The 21,346-nt window shown below is 37.2% G+C and overlaps 1 non-coding gene across 1 annotated transcript; it reads right to left on the reverse strand.

Moving 5' to 3' along the window:
* Positions 1–6,587: 6,587 nt before the first annotated feature.
* LOC120577988 (small nucleolar RNA R71) lies at positions 6,588–6,694 on the reverse strand. Its single transcript, XR_005643965.1, has one exon. It is a non-coding gene; the product is annotated as a small nucleolar RNA R71 (small nucleolar RNA).
* Positions 6,695–21,346: the final 14,652 nt, after the last annotated feature.

Here is a 21,346-nt window from a genome sequence, read left to right on the forward strand (position 1 = left end):
GATGATTGTCTTATAATTGTTATCTCTTCAATGTTCACAAATCTTGATGGTGTGAGTGTGCCTTAGCCGAATTGGTTGTTATATTTATAGCACACAAATTATATCAAGCTGATATTTTTATTTTTTTACTAGTTGAAATAAATATAATTAAGTCAAATCCATATTTTTTTTTACTAAATTCAGTCAAATCTATTAAATTATATTAAAAGGGATTACATATGAATTGAAAATTTATTCATTTAATTATATTTAAAAAAATATTATGTACTCTTCTCATTTTTATCTATATTTTGCCCAAGTTATATCAAGTTTGTAATATTCTTTTACTGGTGAAAATAAATATGATTAAGTCAAATAATTTATTTTCACCTATATAAAACCTTGAATAGATAATGATGTTACATATAAATTGAATATTTATTCATTTAATTTAAATTATAAAAAGATTAAGTATATGTTCTTATTTTTTTTATCTATATGTTGAATAAGCAATATCGATTTTGTAATATTTTTTAAATATTAAGTCAAATCTTTTTTTATTTAATTAGGTCAAATATGTCATATTTTATCAAACAAGGTTAAATTTGTTTTTTTGAAGGAATCAAACAAGGTTAAATATAAGTTGAATATTAATCTTTTTAATATAATTATGAAAAAATTGTTGCCTATTTTTTTTTTTTCATATAGAGAATACTATCTATTCTAGAAAGTAGTTATAATTATTTAAAAAAATCTGAATGGAATTGACCCTAAAAATTGCGATGCTCTGCTAGGGTTGCTAGCAGGAGCGCCGTTTCCATGCCTTGTTCACCCATTTCAATTTACAAAAATTCAACACCAATATTCTTACGTAATCCAATTCCATTATTGTCCATCCTTTTGATATTGGATCAATTTGCTTTTCACTTTGGTGATTGTAGATTACGTGTTCTTTCAATCTTCTTCAATTGTTTAAGTTTGATTGGTTCAATACCTTGTAGCCGCTTCACCTCATTTCATTTGGTGGGCTGCTACGTTCAGCTCCGACATCGCAATTTTTAGGCCCCTGATGGCATTCACGTGCCCATGGCCGTGTGTGTCCGACACCACACCTTCCGCATCAGCTACTGTGCAATCAGTTTCTGCAGCAATGGTGCAACCAATTTCAGCAACAACAAAATCATTTGCAGCAGCCCTAGCGGGTCCAAAAGTGATTGATGACAGACCTCTACCTACTCCATGCATTAAAGGCGATGCTTTGAGCATCCAAATCTGCCAGGAAGAGTACCATATGGGAGTGGAGAAGGCGTTAAGGGCTCGTTTGACTCTTAACAAGGGAGATAAGCCATACTCTGCACGTGACTTAAGCAATAAAATCGGAAAGCTTTGGAAAACATCGGCGGGCTGGAAAATGGTGCCTCTCGGCAAAGGATACTATGATTTTCATTTTGACTCGGCGGACGATCTAGGGAAGATATGGGCAGCAGACACAGTTAACCTCAAGCCAGGTTTGCTAAGGTTATCACAATGGACCAAAGATTTCAAATATCATGCTCAGAAACAGACACATGTATCTCTTTGGATTCGCTTGGTGGAGTTACCGCAGGAGTATTGGCGGGAGAGAACTTTGAAGGAAATCGCAAGTGCGGTTGGTACTCCGATTGACATAGATGGTCCGACACAAAACCGTACCTTTGGTCACTATGCAAGAATTTTAGTCGACATTGATCTTTCTAAGAGAGCTTATAATGAAATTCTTGTTGAGAGAGAGGGCTTCGCTTTCAAAGTGGAGGTTCAATATGAGAGGAGACCTTTGTTTTGTCATTATTGTTTCACTATTGGGCACAATGTCTCCACTTGTAAATGGTTACATCCGCTACCGCTAAAGGACAAGACGGATAGAGAGAAACAAATAGTTATTGCCGAGGCAGCACCCACAAAACCATCTCGGCAGAACAATGATGTGCGTGCTTCCACTTCGGCTAATGGTAGCACTTGTACGTGGGTTCCAGCTCCGGTTGCTTCAACAGTTACTACCACTCAGAGAATTCCGGTTATTGTAACTACATCATTGGCTTCGACCCCACTGGACATTCCGGCTTCTATGCCACAGTTGGAGTCGGTTCCTATTGCTACTTCAGCAGTTGCTACTTCTCAGATTGACGTCCCTGTGTCCGTACCGCCTTTGTTGTCAAATTCTTTCAGCTTTCCAATACACAACGTGTTTGATAGAATTTCTCCTGTGGGGTTGCCACATACTGTGCCAGTGTTAGAACTTGTTTCCCCTGATGCGAACGTTGACGTGTGTCATACCCCAAATTTTGACCACTTTTCTCTATTCTTACCCATTTTATTCCTATTTTTAAAGTCGGAAATTTTCGTCGTTTCAGACGAAATTTCGGTAGAGAGGTTACTTTGAAGTACCTCATTTTTGATTCCAAGTCGAGCCATGTTCCCTCTTTATTTTCTTTTTATTTCAGTATTTAATTTCCATCTTTTGTTAGTTTTAATTTTAGTTTTGGTTTTAAAATTAGTTACTCTTTTTAGTTTATTTTCTATTTTTGTCCGATAATGTCAATGAGTCCGAAAAATCCCAGCAAGGGTCCAAAAAATATTTTTTTCATTCGCCTCAAATTCAGGCAGATTCGCAGAGTCAAACTTTTGTTTCCAAATCCAGTACACTGTTGCGGTTTTCTGCAAGTTGTTTCCTTTTTCCTTTCAACCCTAATGGTATAAATTAAAACCTGCAAAAAGAAAACAGGAGGCTGCACTGTTCACACACGGACAGAGAGAGACTTTTTCAGCCGCAACAGTCAACACCCCAACCCTAATTTCATTTCTCTCTCCGATTTCTAAAATCAAACACAAAAAAATCATCTAATTTCTCAAGAACACTATGAACACTAAAATTCCAGTATCATGATTCGACCACAAAAAAATACAAAAGATTCCAAGTTAACAACACAACCAAATCGACAGAACCGTAAATCTGACACATTCAAGCCATAATTCAACCGGAATCGGAGGAGGAGATTGGAGCGTGAATCGAAGTAAATCCGAACCGTTTTGAGCGAAGAAGAAGCTAGATCGGACGTTTTTTTTTTTATTTTTCTCAGAAGTATAACCTCCAAGATCGTAACCGATCTAAAGAGGTAACCAGTGTCACTTTGTTCTCTCTTCTCCTTTGCATTTTACTTCCTAAATCTGTATGAGATGTGAGTTTCTTTTTTTGGAAAACGGTTGGGAGATAGAAATTTTTGAAACCGATCTTTAAAGTTCAGATCTAGAAGTTTTGGTTGTTTGTTTGTGAAAATTAAGTAGATTTTCGAAAAGTATGAAGAAACGGATGTTTAAAAACGTAAAAACTTTTTTGATTTAGAGGAGTTTGAAACTCCGGCGCGGTGGTGCCACCACCGGCCACCGCGCCGGAAAACATGAACTCGTCGGAGAAGATGAACCTTCATCTTTTTTTTTTCAGAAATGTTTTAAGAGGAGAGTAGAGAGAGAAGTGAGGGTTTTGATTTTAGAGAGAGAAGAGAACAAGAAAAAATGAAAAATAAACCGGTGCTGCCCCTTTTATAGAAACGTTAACCGGTTCGGTTCGCCTGTGAACCGATATAGGCTTGAACCGGAACGGTTCACTCTAAGTCCAATGGATTCTCTCTCTCGGCCCATTTTCTTTGTTGCTGGAACTTTTTGCTGTTTGCTGTTTGCACCTACTATTTCCACTACTGTACCGCTACATTCCATTGTGTTATAATTTGTTGCAATATTTCTAACCTCTTTTATCATTTTCATATTTTTGTTTAGCATCTTACTTATGTCTAAAATCATGCATATTTATTTTGACTTATTTAGTTCTTTAATTTTGCCTCATGCATTTTCTTGTTTTAATTTTGATATTACACATTTTTTAATCTCTACCTCATGCATTTTAACCCCCCCCCCCAAAAAAAATCAGTATATGCGTATTTGGTTTCCTTTAGTTTTATTTTATCTAGCATATGTGTTTATTTTGATGTGTTTGCATTTTACTTTCGTTATCACCTATTTCAATTTGCTTAAATTTCTTGGAATTAGCATGTATTTAGGAATTGATGTAATAATGTAGGTAACACAAGCAACGACACTTGCACCGACACTACCACAATTTATTTACCGCTTTCCGCTCGTTTTTTCTACGTCGTTACATTAGCTCACCGTTAGTTAAGAAAAGTCATTTTCACAAAAAAATCAAATATGTCAAAACTTCAAAAATATTTTCTTAATAAACCTTGGTTTGTAACCCAAGTGTTTTCCTTTTATTTTCTTAATCAAATGCTTAATTGAATTAACATTCATAATAGACTTGATTTCTTGTAATTAAAATTTGACCAACCTCACTTTATTTTCTCTCATGTCTTGAGGCCTCTTATCCCTTCTGTTATCGCGATTTTCGGGTGTCAAGTCATTAATTAGGCTTGAACCTTTCAATCTTTGATGTTTTCTATTTTTTCTTGGGAAGGGCAAAATTGAGAAAAACCCTTAGAGTCTAAGTTCGGGGGTCGTTTTCGCTACGGGAAGGTGTTAGGCACCCGGAACGATTATGGTATTCCACAAGAACCGTTCTCCTAAGTTTATTCTTACGCTTTATTTTTATTGCCTACTTATTGAAAAAGAAGTTTCATTTGAGTGAAGAATGGGGGAGAGAAGATGATTGAGATTTTATTTTACTTGGCTTGGTGGAGTTTTAACTCATTGCCTACGTACCCTTTTAAGGGATCAAAACCAATCGTAGTTCGTTCTCGAAAATTGTTTTTGTTTTTGTTGGTTGATTTTAAGTTTGAAAAAGGAATTTTGAAGAATGGAGATGAGAGGCCTCAAGGGCATGAGATTTGGAAAATGTGAGGTTGGTGAGTCATTTATATGCTATTTTAATATGCTATTTAGTTTAGTTTTATTTAGATTTTATATTATTTTATATTAGATTTTATATTATTTAGTTTTGCTGCTTTTGCTTGGACTCCAAGCTATTCTATTTTGGCGCACAATCTACTGAGGAATATTCTTGGAATATACTTGCTTAGATTTTAAGTCAATTGTGTACTATAAATAGAGTAGCTAGCCATCACAAATATTCATCTTTTCTTGGAATGCAATATGTGACAATTGTTTTCTAATAAAAGTTCATTTACTTTATTGTTATTTACTTTTATGCTTTCTCTCTTCTTCTCCTTGTCTACGATGAACGTCAGTGAGTAGACTTCTCTTGTCTTGGGATTGTTGGATAAGTCTAATGACATAATCCTAATCAAACCAAGCTTTAAACCTTAATCTTATGTAACCCTAATTCCTTATCTAAATTCACCGCTTTAACATGGATCAACCATTATCAAACTGTGGAAACGAAAGTGGAGGGTTTGATAATTGTTTATCCATCATCTCAAATATCAATTCATAAAACGAAAGTGGAGCTTTGATATTCGAACAAGTGAATTTAGACAAGGATTGCAAAGTCAGCGAAATAGGCTTTGCAATCTTTGAGACATATAGTTTCGATCTTCAAGGGAACTAATAACAATCAAGTCAGTGAAATAAGCTTGGTTGTTAGAGGAACCAAAATCTAATAGTAATCAAGTCAGCGAAATAGGCTTGGTTGCTAGAGGAACAAAAGAGAAACTGTCTTGAGAAATTAGGTCTAACATAAAGTTATAAGTTTAATAGTTTGGTTTGAGAAGGACTTGTCGTTAGGATGAACCAATAACCCCAAGACTTTTATCTTTTATTTTATTATTTGCTTTTAATCAAAAACCCAAACATTTCTACCTTATAAACCTTTAGTCCAATCATTATCTAAAGTTAATTGAATTCATAACTCCCTGTCGGAACGATACTCATATTTTACTACTTCGGTAAGACCGTGCACTTGCGGTTTTATCTCATCAAGTTTTTGGCGCCGCTGCCGGGGAGTTATTGTAATTTGATTAACTTTTTAATAGTGGTTAGTCTAAAAAAAAAATATATATATATATAAAAAAAATATATAAAATAGTATATATACATATATTTATAAAATATTTTATTTCCTTTTTCTTACCTTTTTATTTTTTAATTTTTTATATATTTATAATATATTTTATTTCCTTATCTTATTTTATTTTTATTTTATATATATATATATCTCCCTCCCTTTCTCCTTATTTTTTATTTTCTATCTTTAACCGTTTTGATTTCAGGCATAGCTCAAAGACAATAATAACGACATGGATGAGAAACGTGCTCTCAAAGAGTATGCAATCACATCTTCAGATGAGCCGTACGATGCTATTGTGTACCCAACGGTTGAGGGTAGTAAATTTGAAATAAAACCTGCACTTATTTACCTAGTGCAGCAAAATCAATTTTTCGGATCACCCACTGAGGATCCGAATCTTCATGTTTCAACTTTTCTAAGACTCAGTGGAACTTTGAAGGCAAACCAAGAGGCCGTAAGGCTGCACCTCTTTCCTTTTTCCTTAAGGGATAGAGCTAGTGCTTGGTTTCATTCATTGACTATTGGTTCTATCACTTCTTGGGACCAAATGAGGCGAGCTTTCCTTGCCCAATTCATTCCCCTTTCTCAAACCGCTCAATTCAGGGCGAGGCTTTTTCAATACACTCAAAAAGATGGTGAATCTCTTTACGATACGTGGGAGCGTTTCAAAGAAATGCTTAGGCTTTGCCCCCATCATGGTTTAGAGAAGTGGCTTATTATCCACACCTTTTATAATGGTCTTTCGTATACCACAAAAATCTATGTTGATGCAGCTGCAGGTGGAGCTTTGATGAATAAAACTTACACAGCAGCATATGATTTGATCGAGGGCATGGCACAAAACCACTATCAGTGGACAAGTGAGAGAGTCATCACTGCTTCTTCACCCTCTAAAAAAGAGGCAGGTATGTACAAAATTTTCTCCCTTGATCATCTAACTGCTAAGGTTGACACACTGACACAAAAATTTGATACAATGAATACTAGTGTTGTCACACCTGCTCCTGTATCACCTCCTTGTGAAGTTTGTGGTGTATTTGGCCATATTGGCATTGATTGCCAACTAGGTAGTGTTGTTAGAAGTCTTGAGCAAGTAAACTATGCTCAATATAATCGAGGGTTTGGAAACAACCATTTTTTTTATCAAACCCCTCAAAATCTTTTTGGACAACAAGCAACACCACCCAGTTATGCAAACAACCAAAGAGTCCCTCAAAAATCCAGCTTGGAACTTTTAATGGAAAATTATGTTATAAATCAATCCAAGCAACTCCAAGAGCTTAAAAACCAAACAGGATTTTTGAATGACTCTCTTGCCAAAATCACATCCAAGGTAGACTCCATAGCAACTCACAATAAGATACTCAAAACCCAAATCTCTCAAGTGGCCCAACACGTGACTACTTCCTCTCAAACCACCGGGATCTTTCCAGGACAAACTGAAACCAACCCCAAAGGCCATATAAGTTCTATTATTCTTAGGGATGGTAACCAATTAGAGGACCCCGTTGTGACAATTAAGAACAATGAGGGAGAGATAGGAAGTGATGAGCCTCAAAGTGAGAAAACTATAGGAGAAAATGAAAAGCCATTTGTTTCACCACCTCATGAGCCTAAAAATCCATTAACACAAGGTTTTGTCAAATCAAAGTTAGATGACCAATTTAGAATTTTTATTGAAATACTTCCAACCAAATTATCATCTAAACTTAAGAATCCAGAAAATTTTCCCATACCTTGTGTCATAGGATCCGAAAGCATTGAGAAAGCCATGTGTGATTTGGGGGAGAATGCCAGGTTGACGCCACTATCCCTTTGGGAAAGATTGGGTATAGGGTAGAGAAACCTCTTGAACGTCAAGCTAATGACTGTAAAGAAGCGCTTCGTGGGAGGCAACCCACGCATTTAACTGCTTTTGTTTTGTTTTGTTTTGTTTTTATTTGTTTTGTAGGTAAATTGTCCGAGTATGATTCGAGAAAACGGAAAATTTTTGAAGTCAATTTATCCAGAACCTTGGCACGGCCCGTGCTCACACTGGCACGGCCGTGCCAGACCTTGCCCTCCAAAAACCATTCCACTATCCAGGAAGTTGGCACGGCCCGTGCTAAGATTGGCACGGCCGTGCCCGACCCCAGGTTTGGTTTTACCTCATTCTCAACCAGGTTTGGTCCCCTTTCATCTTCTTCATCCCCCATTCTCAACCACAAACATCTCTCATCCTTCCATTTTTCTAAAACCCCCATTCACCTACCTAAAAATCCACAAATTCTTCACCAATTCACCCAACCCAACTCCTAACACTTACTCAAAGCCCAACCCCATCACCCAACCAACCTTTTCCACCAAAAACATTTCCCAAAACCCAACCTTCACCAAAACAAAAAAGGTCAACCAAGGTTAAGGATTAATGGCATCTAGGAAAGGTGGAGCAAGCTCTTCCGGAGGACCACAATCAAAGAAGAAAACGCAAGCCAGGAATCATGGCATAGTCTTCAAGGACACCAAGCAAAGGACAGGTATAAAATTCTTCTCTCTAAACCTTTGCATCCTTGTCGATATCCAGATCCTTATACTTTGAGTGTGCTAGGACTAAGGGATAATGTGTTTAGCTTACTAGGAAATTTAGGATGGGTTGATATGCTTCGACCTATGAAAGGTTTCGAAAATTTCACTTATGAATTCTTAAGTTCTATTCAATTTACGAAGGATAAAGTGAATTTTGACAACCCCGACCATAGAGTCTCTTTCCGACTTTTGAATATGGATTATGAGATGTCTCTTGAAAATTTATGTTTAGAGATGGACTTCGCAAATGCGGGGTTCATCCATGACTCTTGGAATCCAAATTTAAAGTCAGAAAACTATGACCCCGCTCTCTTTTGGAAACACATTATCGGGTTAAGGCAATATAATCCTCGCAACAATAAGGCTAGTAACATTCACAACCCAGTACTTAGATACCTCCAGAGAGTCATGGCTTGTACCATTTGGGGTAGAAAAGAGGTAGTAACAACTAGGACGGATGAACTTTTTATGCTTTGGGCAATGCTTAGTAACAATCCCGTTAATACTTGTTTCTACCTACTTGATTACCTTTCCTCCATAGGAGCTAGACCTGATAATAGAGCTGAGATAGTAGTCGGTAGTATCATTACCTTCATCGCTAGGAAGTTTGGAGTGGGTGAGGAAGATGGGATAAATCCAATTGAGGGCAACAATAGGCTTAATATTGAAACCCTTGTTGCTATGAACTTCATTAAGATTCACCCACCCATGACTTATGCACTTCAACTTCACATACCTCTTTTATTTCTACTTCCTAACCCATCTCAGACTAACCCCGAGGTGGAGGAAAATTTGTTGTATGTTGGTGATGGATTACAGGTACATGAAGAGCATAATCAAGGTGACGAAGAAGGTGCACACATGCACCATGAAGAGGAGCCCCATGACCATAACGACAACAATGAAAGATGGGCATGGATGCAAACCGAGGTACAAAGGATAAGCACCGAGCAACAAAGGCAAGGTGTTGAATTATCCGGGCTAAGAAATGATGTCCTACGGGGCAACCGCATATCCGAAGAAAATAACCAAATGCTTCGGAACATGATGCAATACTTCAACCTCCAAGGCCCTCCCTATGGACCTCAATAAAAATGTGAGCTTTCCTCTTCCTCTTTTTCACCTTATCTCTTCAATCTCTATCTCACTCTTCTTCCTCTCCTCCTCTTTTATTTTTCTTTTATCTTGAATCATTGAGGACAATGCTTCTCCTAAGTGTGGGGGGAGCCTAATAAAGTGTCTTTAGTCGTAGTGTTTCCAAACTCCCTTGAACTTTATTCTTTTGTTTTGTTTTATTGTAAAAGGCATGGTTAAGTAGCTAATTTTTATTGAAAACATCATGACACAAAATTTTTCATTGTCTCCTCTTATTTTGTTGATTCTTGTACATAAAAGCAAACTCTTGTGTTTTAAGTCTTCTTGATATAACCACATCTTGTTTTAAAGTGAATAAAATTCTCCAATGAGAAAAACACAAAGTTGCTTCCCTTGAGTAAATGTATGAATAGGTATTTTAAGGAAACGCGTTCTAATCTTAGTGGTGCATTAACCTTTAAAAATTCTCAAAGCGCCAGTAGTATAAGTGAGTATAAGGGAGATCATAAAAAGCCAAAAAGCCAAATAATTCCAAGATCTCATCACTGAATCTAGATTGGGGAAGGAGGTAGGCCCTCCGACTTCCTACGTGAAGGTGATTGTTATCTTGAGAAAAACTTTAAAAAGCATTGTTGAAACTAGATTGGGGAAGGAGGTAGGCCCTCCGACTTCCTACGTGAAGACGATGTTTTAAGGAATACCATTGAATCTAGATTGGGGAAGGGGGTAGGCCCTCCGACCTCCTACGTGAAAATGTTGTTCCTTAAATAAAGAACTTAAAATGTGCATATGGCAAAAGAACAAAGATTCTCAAAAACTCCCATCTCTCTTATATGAATTGTAGAAGGAATTTTTCTTGGTTAGTTTAGTGCTAGGATTAGACCATGTTTCCTCATTATACCTATCTTATACAGGAGCAAGAAAAGGGTTGGACTTCACACACACACTCACTTGAAACTTGATTGTTGGGTAGAATAAAGATTTCAAGAAATACTTGAGTTTGTGATTAGTGTACATTTTGGGATTTAAGCCCTTGAGGAGACATGTGCTTTAATTTATTGTCATTTGATTTAACTGTTGATGCTACTATGTTTATGCCTTTTGCTTGAGGACAAGCAAAGATTCAAGTATGGGGGAGTTTGATGAGTCATTTATATGCTATTTTAATATGCTATTTAGTTTAGTTTTATTTAGATTTTATATTATTTTATATTAGTATTATTTCCTTTTTAGGATAGTTTACTTTAAATTGCAATTTATTATATTTCAGGGAAGAATATTGGATGGATTGAGTCTTGGAGCAAAAGAAAGGGATTTGGAGCAAATTGGACACGAAAATACGAAGATTGGGAAACAAAATATATCTCCCACAAGTCAGAAGCCTGGCACGGCCCGTGCTAGCCTTGGCACGGCCGTTCCACCCTCCAGAGACCTTTTGCTGCTTTTGCTTGGACTCCAAGCTATTCTATTTTGGCGCACAATCTACTGAGGAATATTCTTGGAATATACTTGCTTAGATTTTAAGTCAATTGTGTACTATAAATAGAGTAGCTAGCCATCACAAATATTCATCTTTTCTTGGCATGCAATATGTGACAATTGTTTTCTAATAAAAGTTCATTTACTTTATTGTTATTTACTTTTATGCTTTCTCTCTTCTTCTCCTTGTCTACGATGAACGTCAGTGAGTAGACTTCTCTTGTCTTGGGATTGTTGGATAAGTCTAATGACATAATCCTAATCAAACCAAGCTTTAAACCTTAATCTTATGTAACCCTAATTCCTTATCTAAATTCACCGCTTTAACATGGATCAACCATTATCAAACTGTGGAAACGAAAGTGGAGGGTTTGATAATTGTTTATCCATCATCTCAAATATCAATTCATAAAACGAAAGTGGAGCTTTGATATTCGAACAAATGAATTTAGACAAGGATTGCAAAGTCAGCGAAATAGGCTTTGCAATCTTTGAGACATATAGTTTCGATCTTCAAGGGAACTAATAACAATCAAGTCAGCGAAATAGGCTTGGTTGTTAGAGGAACCAAAATCTAATAGTAATCAAGTCAGCGAAATAGGCTTGGTTGCTAGAGGAACAAAAGAGAAACTGTCTTGAGAAATTAGGTCTAACATAAAGTTATAATAGTTTGGTTTGAGAAGGACTTGTCGTTAGGATGAACCAATAACCCCAAGACTTTTATCTTTTATTTTATTATTTGCTTTTAATCAAAAACCCAAACATTTCTACCTTATAAACCTTTAGTCCAATCATTATCTAAAGTTAATTGAATTCATAACTCCCTGTCGGAACGATACTCATATTTTACTACTTCGGTAAGACCGTGCACTTGCGGTTTTATCTCATCAGAGGTGGAATTAGCTATTTTGCAAAATAAAGTCTAAGTATGATTAAAATTCATTAAGATTTTTACTTAAGAAAATAAAAGGAAAATGAGGAGTTTTGACTCCTATTTTGGGAAAAAGGTTTTCAAGTGAGGTTATTCACATTTTTTTTGGGAAAATGATTTTTTTGTCTAAGCGTTGTAAAACCTAAGCATACATCTAAACATACATTCCCTAATTATACATCTAGAATATCCATGTGAGGTGTGTGCATGTGTCGGTGCTCGTGTCGGTGTACATCACTTATAGTGTCCATAGTCCTTTACATCGAGTCCTAAATACATGCTATGGTCTTGCAAGGATTTAAAAGGTGAATTTAAACTAGCCTAAAATATTACATAACCATTGGAAATACAAAAAAGGAAAATTGCAAGAAATAAAACCTAATCTAGTAGAAATGAGAATGATGTGGTGAGATGCTATGAGATGAGTGAAACATGAGTCAACAATGTTAGCAAAACAAGATGAAAAAATATAACATGAGTGATAGGAAAAAGTAATCAATCGAATATGAAATAAAATGGTGAAGAAATGGTGAAAATAACCAAGACATATTGAGAAGAAAAGTTGCTTGTAATGCAAGAAACACACAAATCATACCAAAACAGTGGCACAATCATAAAATCAACATCACATTTATCATAAAATTGCATACTAATTGTTCATAACATGTGCCAAAATTTATGAAGAAAAATATGGCAAGAAATTCACAAAATTAGGCCAAAAAGAACAAATTAAACAAGAAAATAACACCTATATTTTTATCATTTTTTTAACATGTGAAAAGCATCACAAAAGTATCAGAAACATATCAAGAAACACATAAAATTTTTTTAGGAATTTTTATGAGAAAATAAGAGCAAACAGGAGGTTCACATATCAAAAACAAGAGGTGCGCATAGCAGGAAATAAGGAAAAAAATAAAGAAAACCACAAACAGAAACCCAAGCCCAAAACCCATGGATCTGGATGCACAGGAACCGTTGGATTGATCCAAGAATCCAAGACCTAGATCTAACGGTTGAGAATGAAAGGGGAGAACCAGAAATAAACCGGACCGGTTCAGTGGTTTATATAAAGGCTTTAGGACCGGTTTTTTCCATTTCTTCCTTTCCTTTCTCTCTCTTCTCTCATTCTAGTGAGAGAAGCTCTCACTTCTCTCCTCCCTCTCTCGCTGAAAACTGCATCTCTCCTCCCTCTCTCTCGCCGGAAACTGCATATGGAGGATGATCTTCATCTTCTCCGGTGAGGTTTGTTCCTCCGGCGTGGTGGCCGGCCGCCCAAGGGTGGCGGCGCCGCCGCCAGAGTTTGAACAAACTTCTCCGTTTTCGAATTTTTTTACATTTTTGGATATCCTTTTTCGTTCTAAGCATGAATATGGCACTAGATTTTGCATGCAAGACCTGAATCAACGTAGATCTACGCTTTTTGCTCGCGGTTTTGAAAGAAACTTTTTCAAGTTTTTTTTTACTTTTTCGAATGGAATCTTTTAGAATTTCGTAGATCTACACTTGATTCGTCTTTGTTGACGTTCTTGGAAAAAAAGATGAGGTTTGAGTTTTACCTGTGATTTTCTTGGTGATTTCGAAACGAATCTTCAGGAAAACTTGAGTTGAATCTTGTTCTGTTGATTCTGGCTTGAGTTCTTGCTGTTCCGATCCTCTCTTCTTCTTCATAGGTTCGATGTGTTCATTTTCGTCCCTCTTCTACGTCTCCGAGAAAGTCTCTGTGATCGTGCTTGAGTTTGCCGCTTTCAGTGGTGAATTCGCACTCGAATTGCAGAGCAACGATTCAATGATGATGATTCCTTGATGAATCTCTGAGAATCAAAGCCATTTCAATGGATTCTGGTTCTGGAAATTTCTAGGGTTTTTGGTTTGTTCTTGGGGATTTTTCTGTTTTGATCTAACAGAAAAGAGAGAGAAAATTGAAATCTGTTTTTGGTGATGTGTTAATTCTTGTGTGGATCTGTGCAGATTAATGCTATTTATAGGCTGCCATGTGTATTCCTGGACCAATGGGGCAATGCCACCTGTTTTTGGACTTAGGGACTTTCCTGCAAAAATAAGAGAAACGGAGGACTGGACTGCAATAAAAAAAAGGACCTAAAAATGCAATTTTAAAAAGTTTTGGACTAATATGCAAATTAAAATAAAATTGGATTAAAATTGGTAATTTGAAAAAAACGTAAAGTGAAACAAAAAATAAAATCAACAAAAGGACTAAAATGAACCAGTTACTGACATGAGGTATTTTAAAATACCTCCCTGTCGAAATTTTGACAAGAAAAGACCAAAATGCCCCTAGGGACTAAACTGACTCAAACTAACTCAGATGCAATTTTTGAAATGATTTTTTAAACAAAGACTCAACAGTGATTTGTACAGACAAGTTAAAAAGACTCAGAGGCAAACACAGGGACTAAAATGGGTTCCACTGCAGGAAATGACCAAAATACCCTTTTGTATGATTTTTTGAAATAAAATGCAAGAAAAGTAATGCAATGATTCAGAGAGTTTTCAAATGACTCGTAATGCAAGAAAAGACAGTAAAATATGCAAATGAAAAGAGTAAAGGTTCGGAGTAAAACAACAGTAAATTGACAGATATCAGTGTAAAAAAAAAAGAATTTGAACGAGTATTTTTAGGTCCAAAATCAGGGTATAACACCTTCTTAAAACTTTTTTTTTTTTTTTCAAAATTGTTAAAATCAACCTAACCCACCAAAGAAATTCTTTAGGTGAACTACATTGGTTTTGATCCCTTTTCTTTAAGGGTATGTAGGCATAGGATTTTTATCCTTCCAAATCAAATAAAAATAACCAAAAACATACTTCTTCTCCCTCCATTCTTTCACTTAGATTCTTAGGTAATAATTTTCAAATAAACAAATCAATTTAGCACAAGATAATCTAGGTAAGAGGTTCCTACGGAATACCGTAGACGCTTAGGGTGCTAGCACCTTCCCTTTGCGTAACCAACCCCCGAATCCAAATTCTCGATAAGGGTTTTTACTCATTTTTTTCCTTCCCATGAATAAAAATCGAGAGTTCAAAGGTTGACGATTCAAATCAATTAATGGCTTGATATCCGAAAATCACGAGCACAGAAATGGCGACTTCACTGGGGATCTTAAATTCTACGCGGGTTAAACCCACCTTACTTTATTTAGTTTGTGCTTTATTATTTGTTTATGCTTTGTAAATATTTGCTTACATGTTTACCTTATTACATGAGTGGTGAGATAAGTCCTACACCCGGGCTTGAGTGAAACATAAGATAGGACGGAGTACGATCATAGTGCCAATCATAGTGCCATACCAGGAGCGGTCCTGCGATATGTGTACACGTGATGTATCTCCACTCAACGTAGGTCTTTCAAAAGTAATAATATGTCGTCATGAGCAGTCGTGATTGGCGTTATTATTTTTTAAGTCCGCTAAACGTTGAGGACCTTTAGATCACCCTTAACCCATCTTGGCCTTTTAGGACGTAGTGCGGTGGCTAAACCAAGAGCAGTCTTGACTTTGGTCGACACGCGATACTACACTCAAACTAGACTTACTTATGGATGTTATTGGACTAGGAGCGGTCCTATACACCGATATGTTCATAAGGGAAGTTGTAATTTGGGAATTTGGTAGAACCCGTGATACAGCTACAATTTGAAACCATAGTCCTTACCAAATGGTGTTGTTACCCTTGACTCCAACATTGTGGAACTTAAACATCCTCATGTATTCAATGTACTTTAGTATAACCATGCATACATGCATTCATTCATAAAATTGAAGGACTTAGACAAGTTTTTTTTGCAAACATTATGGATATCGACCTTGTAAGAATGAACACCAAGAGATACAACTTCAAAAATCTTAACTAAGCTTTAGCTTTTGTTAAGAACTTTTTCCCTGGTTTCGATCTTACCTTTTGAAAAAGAACCTTTTGCAATATCTTCACAATTTTCAAATGAAGCCATGTTTCTCTACCATGTTTAAAAATTAACTTTGATAAGTCCTTCAAAAAAAAAAAAAATGTACATTTTTGCATAAATATATCATTCATCATCTTTGCATTCATAGTTTCTAGTATGTATCTCATATTTTGTTTCTACCAGCAAAAGGTCAATCCATCAGTAAAGTCGTTCAATGTCTTCATCCAAGTTCGGCTCGCATATGCAGACACTCGTGCAAACAGGAAAAATGGATCGACTTGAGCAAGAGGTCCACGAGCTTCGTGGAGTGGTAACAACACTTCGGTCTGAGGTAGAGAAGTTAACTAGCCTAGTATCTTCATTGATGGCTACAAAGGATCCACCGCTTGTTCAGCAAAGGCCTCAGCTACTATGTCAGCCAACATGCATGAAACGGCCTCGACAACAGGGTTCTCAGCCGCTTATTCCTCAAAATCAGGTCCGAAAAGCATCTCAGTGTGGCCCAATTCCGGTGAAATATGCGGATTTGCTTCCCATTTTGCTTAAGAAGAACCTTGTTCAAACCCTGCCACCTCCTCGGGTGCAGAATCCGCTGCCACCTTGGTATCGCCCTGACCTCAACTATGTATTCCATCAAGGGGCGCCAGGTCATGACACTGAGCAGTGCTATCCTTTGAAGGAAGAAGTTCAGAAGTTGATTGAAAATAACGTCCGGCCCTTCGATGACCCTGATATAAAAGTGCTACTTCAAAAACAACATATGTCTTCTCACTCTGTTGCCACTCTTAGGCCCATCACCAATGTTGTTCAAGATCCGGGATATCAATCCCAATTTCAGAAATATCAACAACAGCTTCGACAACAAGCTTCAGGACAACCACAGTTTGACCCGATCCCCATGAAATATGCAGTGTTGTTTCCCGATTTGCTTAGGAGGAAGCTTGTCCAGACCAGACCACCTCCTTGTATGCCTAAGAAATTGCCAGCTGGGTATAGGCCCGATCTCTCTTGTGTCTTCCATCAAGGGGCACCTGGTCATGATATTGAGCGCTATTTTGCTTTTAGGAATGAAGTTCAGAAGTTGATCCAAGATAAGGTCTTACGCTTCTAAGATTGAACGCAAACATGCAAGTTAATCCGCCATCGGATCTTGAAGCCTAATGTTGATACATGGAATGTTTAGCTACAATTGGGTCTTTGCTGATGTTTATTTCTACTACTCATTTGTTCAATTTATCAGAGTAAAAACCATAAACGGGATATCACATAAAACGTAATCCAAAAACAGCTAAATAATAATTTAACTTCCACATAATATCTTAACAAAGCAGCGGAATATTAGTTCATAAACCATAAATCAGTTTGGCACGCAGGCCCCAATAAAGTATCTCAAAAGAGTTAATCAAAACAATAATTGTCATAGCAGTTCACGTAAAAGAATGAAGCATGTTATAGCATATAACCCCATCCCGTTACGTATCAGAGCGACCTAGACGACACAGTGAAGGCAAGGCCAACTCACGAAAGCAAACTGCACACTAAGCACGATCACCTGCAAGTTACCCATACGAAGGGCAACATTTTCAAGCAGAAGGGGTGAGATTTCATAATCAAATAACATTAATCAATGTAATTGCGAGTCATAAATTAACATCATAATCATTCCTTAGATAACATTGCATATTTGCTAAACAGTTATAACATAATCATATATCCAGTTATCATGAACAAAATCACATAATTGATAAACACTTATCACGTAATCACGTATTCAATCATTATCAACAAGGCATTTTAATCATGACAATGTGACAATGCTCTTAGACTCCCTATATGCATGTGGTACCAATCGTCATCATAAGTATTAATATACTTTAATCGTGCAGAGGACAAAGCTCCTATAAAACGTGCGGAGGACAAAGCTCCTATTATTCGTGGTGAGGACTAAGCTCAATGAGATGCTATGCATGGACACTTATGAACAAAAACATCGTAATCAGCATATCAACATGCATCCAATAATTTGGAGCTAACTTCATCATAAACTTATGCACTTAGTTAAATAACGGAAGCAGCATATACAGGTCACATAAACAAAATGATATCATTATATCAACAGCTTATATATATCAGGAATATCAACCTTCATATCTTGCACGAATATACGATACATTAGTTCATGTCCATTTAATATCAACATAACTTAAACAACTCTACAGACTGCATTAAACATCACCATTAGGTCTTAATACCAACTAGGGGTTCACTCTTGATCAACACGTGCGACACAGATCGCACAAACACCCAAGCAAGTACATTCTGGTTGTACTCGCGAGGCGAGAGTTCTTACTCGCCATGGCGAGTACCACTCATCTCCCAAACTAATGTTGTTCTGGGTTCCCTCTGATCCTACATTCATTCCTAATCAATACTAGGTATGTTCAGGCACTCTAGGGCATCCAAGGTCCAACTAAAAATGTCGAAACACAAAATATGACATGCACTCTGCCTAAGCTCGCGAGGCGAGGAAGGGTTGCTCGCCATGGCGAGTTGCACCAAACAACTCGCGAGGCGAAGGGAAGGGGCTCGCGTGGCGAGCGATGAAGTTCATCACTCGCGAGGCGAGGATCATCCCTCGCCGTGGCGAGCGATGAACAGAAGCACGGGCAGACTAGGGTTTTTCTCAAAAATCCAACACACAGCATGGTTCAAAGCCTAATTTTGATTCCATAATCCATCCTAAGCATGTTCTAAGGTTAAAGGACGGTTTCTACATCAATCTAAACAAGTTTTACCGTTTGATCATCAATTTTTAGGGTTTTGACCTAATTCCAAAACTTTTCTAAATCAATCCTAACTTTGTCAATTAATCATCAGAATTACAACGATCAATGCTATTGAATCATTAGTCTCACCCTTACCTTGTTTGAAGAAAATCGCAGCACTCTTGGTCTCTTGCTCCTCTCTAAGCTTTTCTCCCTTTTTCCAAAAGTTTTCACGTACAATGTTTTTTTCTAAGACTAGGTCTATTCTTTATATACCTCTTCTTAATTACTTATCTTATCTCACTTTCTCCCCCAAAACTATCTAAAATATCAAAACAACCCTTAACTAAATATTTTATATTATTTTCAAATCTTTATTTTATTTAACAATAAAATAATTCTCATATTCTTATCAAATCTTCCAAAGCTCATAACTTAACACGTCATCAATCAAATCATCATAAATCATCAAGACATACCAAAATCATGCATATATTATATAAATATAATATAATCCCCTAAACTCGATTAAATAAACGATTAAACGAAAGTGGGCGCTACAACTCTCCCCCTCTTAAAAGATTTTCGTCCTCGAAAATTTACCTCAAGCAAACAACTCTGGATAAGACTCCAGCATCTTACTCTCAAGCTCCCACGTCAAGCTTTCACCAGTCGCTCCCGTCCAAACGACTCTCACGAGAGGTATCTCCTTGCCTCTCAACGTCTTCACTTTACGATCATCAATCCTCACCGGTAAAGTCTCTACCGTAAGGTTGTCTCTAACTTGCACATCGTCACTTTGGATTACATGAGATGGATCCGGAACATACTTTCGAAGTTGCGACACATGGAAAACGTTGTGCAAATTCGAAAGATGCGGCGGTAAACCCACTCGGTAAGCCACCGTTCCAACTCTTTCCAATATCTGATACGGACCAATGAACTTCAGGGACAACTTCTTTGACTTCAAAGCACGTCCTACACCAGTCATAGGAGTGACTCTCAAAAACACGTGGTCTCCTTCTTGGAACTCAAGATCTTTCCTACGCTTATCATGATAACTTTTTTGTCGACTCTGCGACGCTTTCATTTTCTCTTGGATCATCTGAACTTTCTCAGTAGTTTGCTGAACAATCTCTGGTCATAAGACCACTCTTTCACTTGACTCAAACCAGCACAACGGAGTTCTGCATCTCCGACCATATAAAGCCTCGAAAGGTGCCATTCCAATACTTGAATGATAACTATTATTGTATGTGAACTCGATCAACGGAAGATGACTATCCCAAGTTCCTCCTTGCTCAAGAACACAAATTCTCAACAAATCCTCTAGCGACTGAATTGTCCTCTCCGACTGACCATCTGTTTGTGGATGATACGCCGAACTCAACCTCAACTTCGAACCCAAAGCCTCTTGCAAACTTTTTCAAAATCTAGAAGTAAATCTTGGATCTCTATCTGACACAATGCTCGAAGGAACACCATGCAACCTCACGATCTCCTTGATATAAATCTCTGCCAACTGGGCAACAGGGAAACTAATATTAATCGGTAGAAAATGAGCCGACTTCGTCAATCTATCAACAATAACCCAAATTGCGTCGTTCCCTCTAGGAGTATTTGGCAAACTCGTCACAAAATCCATGGATATACTATCCCATTTCCATTCTGGCATGTCTAAAGGTACCATCATTCCAGCAGGTTTCTGATGCTCAACTTTTGACTTCTGACAAACTAAACTGGAATACACAAACTGTGCCACATCTCGTTTCAAACCAGACCACCAGAAAATCTTCTTTAAACCATGATACATCTTCGTAGCTCCCGGATGAATACTCAAGCTACTTCTATGACTCTCTTCAAGAATCATCTTCTTAATCTCTTCATTGTCTGGGATACAAATTCTTCCTCGGAATCTCAACACACCTTGATCATCGATTTTAAAATCACTGTCTTCAGTCTGATCTCTAGCAACCAACAAGTCCACAAACTTGACATCAACTTTCTGCGCTTCCTTGATACTTTTTAGAAATTCACTATCAATCTTCAGCATACCCATTCTCACACTCTGAGGTGACCATTCGCAAACCAAACTCATATCTCTAAACTATTCAAGCAATTCGAACTCTCTGACCATCATGGCGGACATATGCAATGTCTTCCTACTCAAGGCATCTGCAACAACATTAGCTTTACCTGGATGATAATTCAAACCAAAGTCATAATCTTTCAGCAACTCTAGCCATCTACGCTGCCTCATGTTCAATTCCTTCTGATCGAACAAATACTTCAAACTCTTGTGATCACTAAACACCTCAAATCTCGAACCATACAAGTAATATCTCCATATCTTCAACACAAAGACTACGGCCGCCAACTCGAGATCATGCGTAGGATAATTCTTCTCATGAATTCTCAACTGTCTTGAAGCATAAGCTACCACTTTACCTTCTTGCATAAGTACACCTCCTAAACCCAACTTGGATGCATCACAATACACCGCAAAAGGTTCATCTGACTTTGGCAAAATTAACACTAGAGCAGTCGTCAAACGCTTCTTCAATTCACCGAAACTTTTCTCACAATGGAC

This window comes from Medicago truncatula, chromosome 1 (assembly GCF_003473485.1).
Source record: "Medicago truncatula cultivar Jemalong A17 chromosome 1, MtrunA17r5.0-ANR, whole genome shotgun sequence".
Classification (NCBI taxonomy): domain Eukaryota; kingdom Viridiplantae; phylum Streptophyta; class Magnoliopsida; order Fabales; family Fabaceae; genus Medicago; species Medicago truncatula.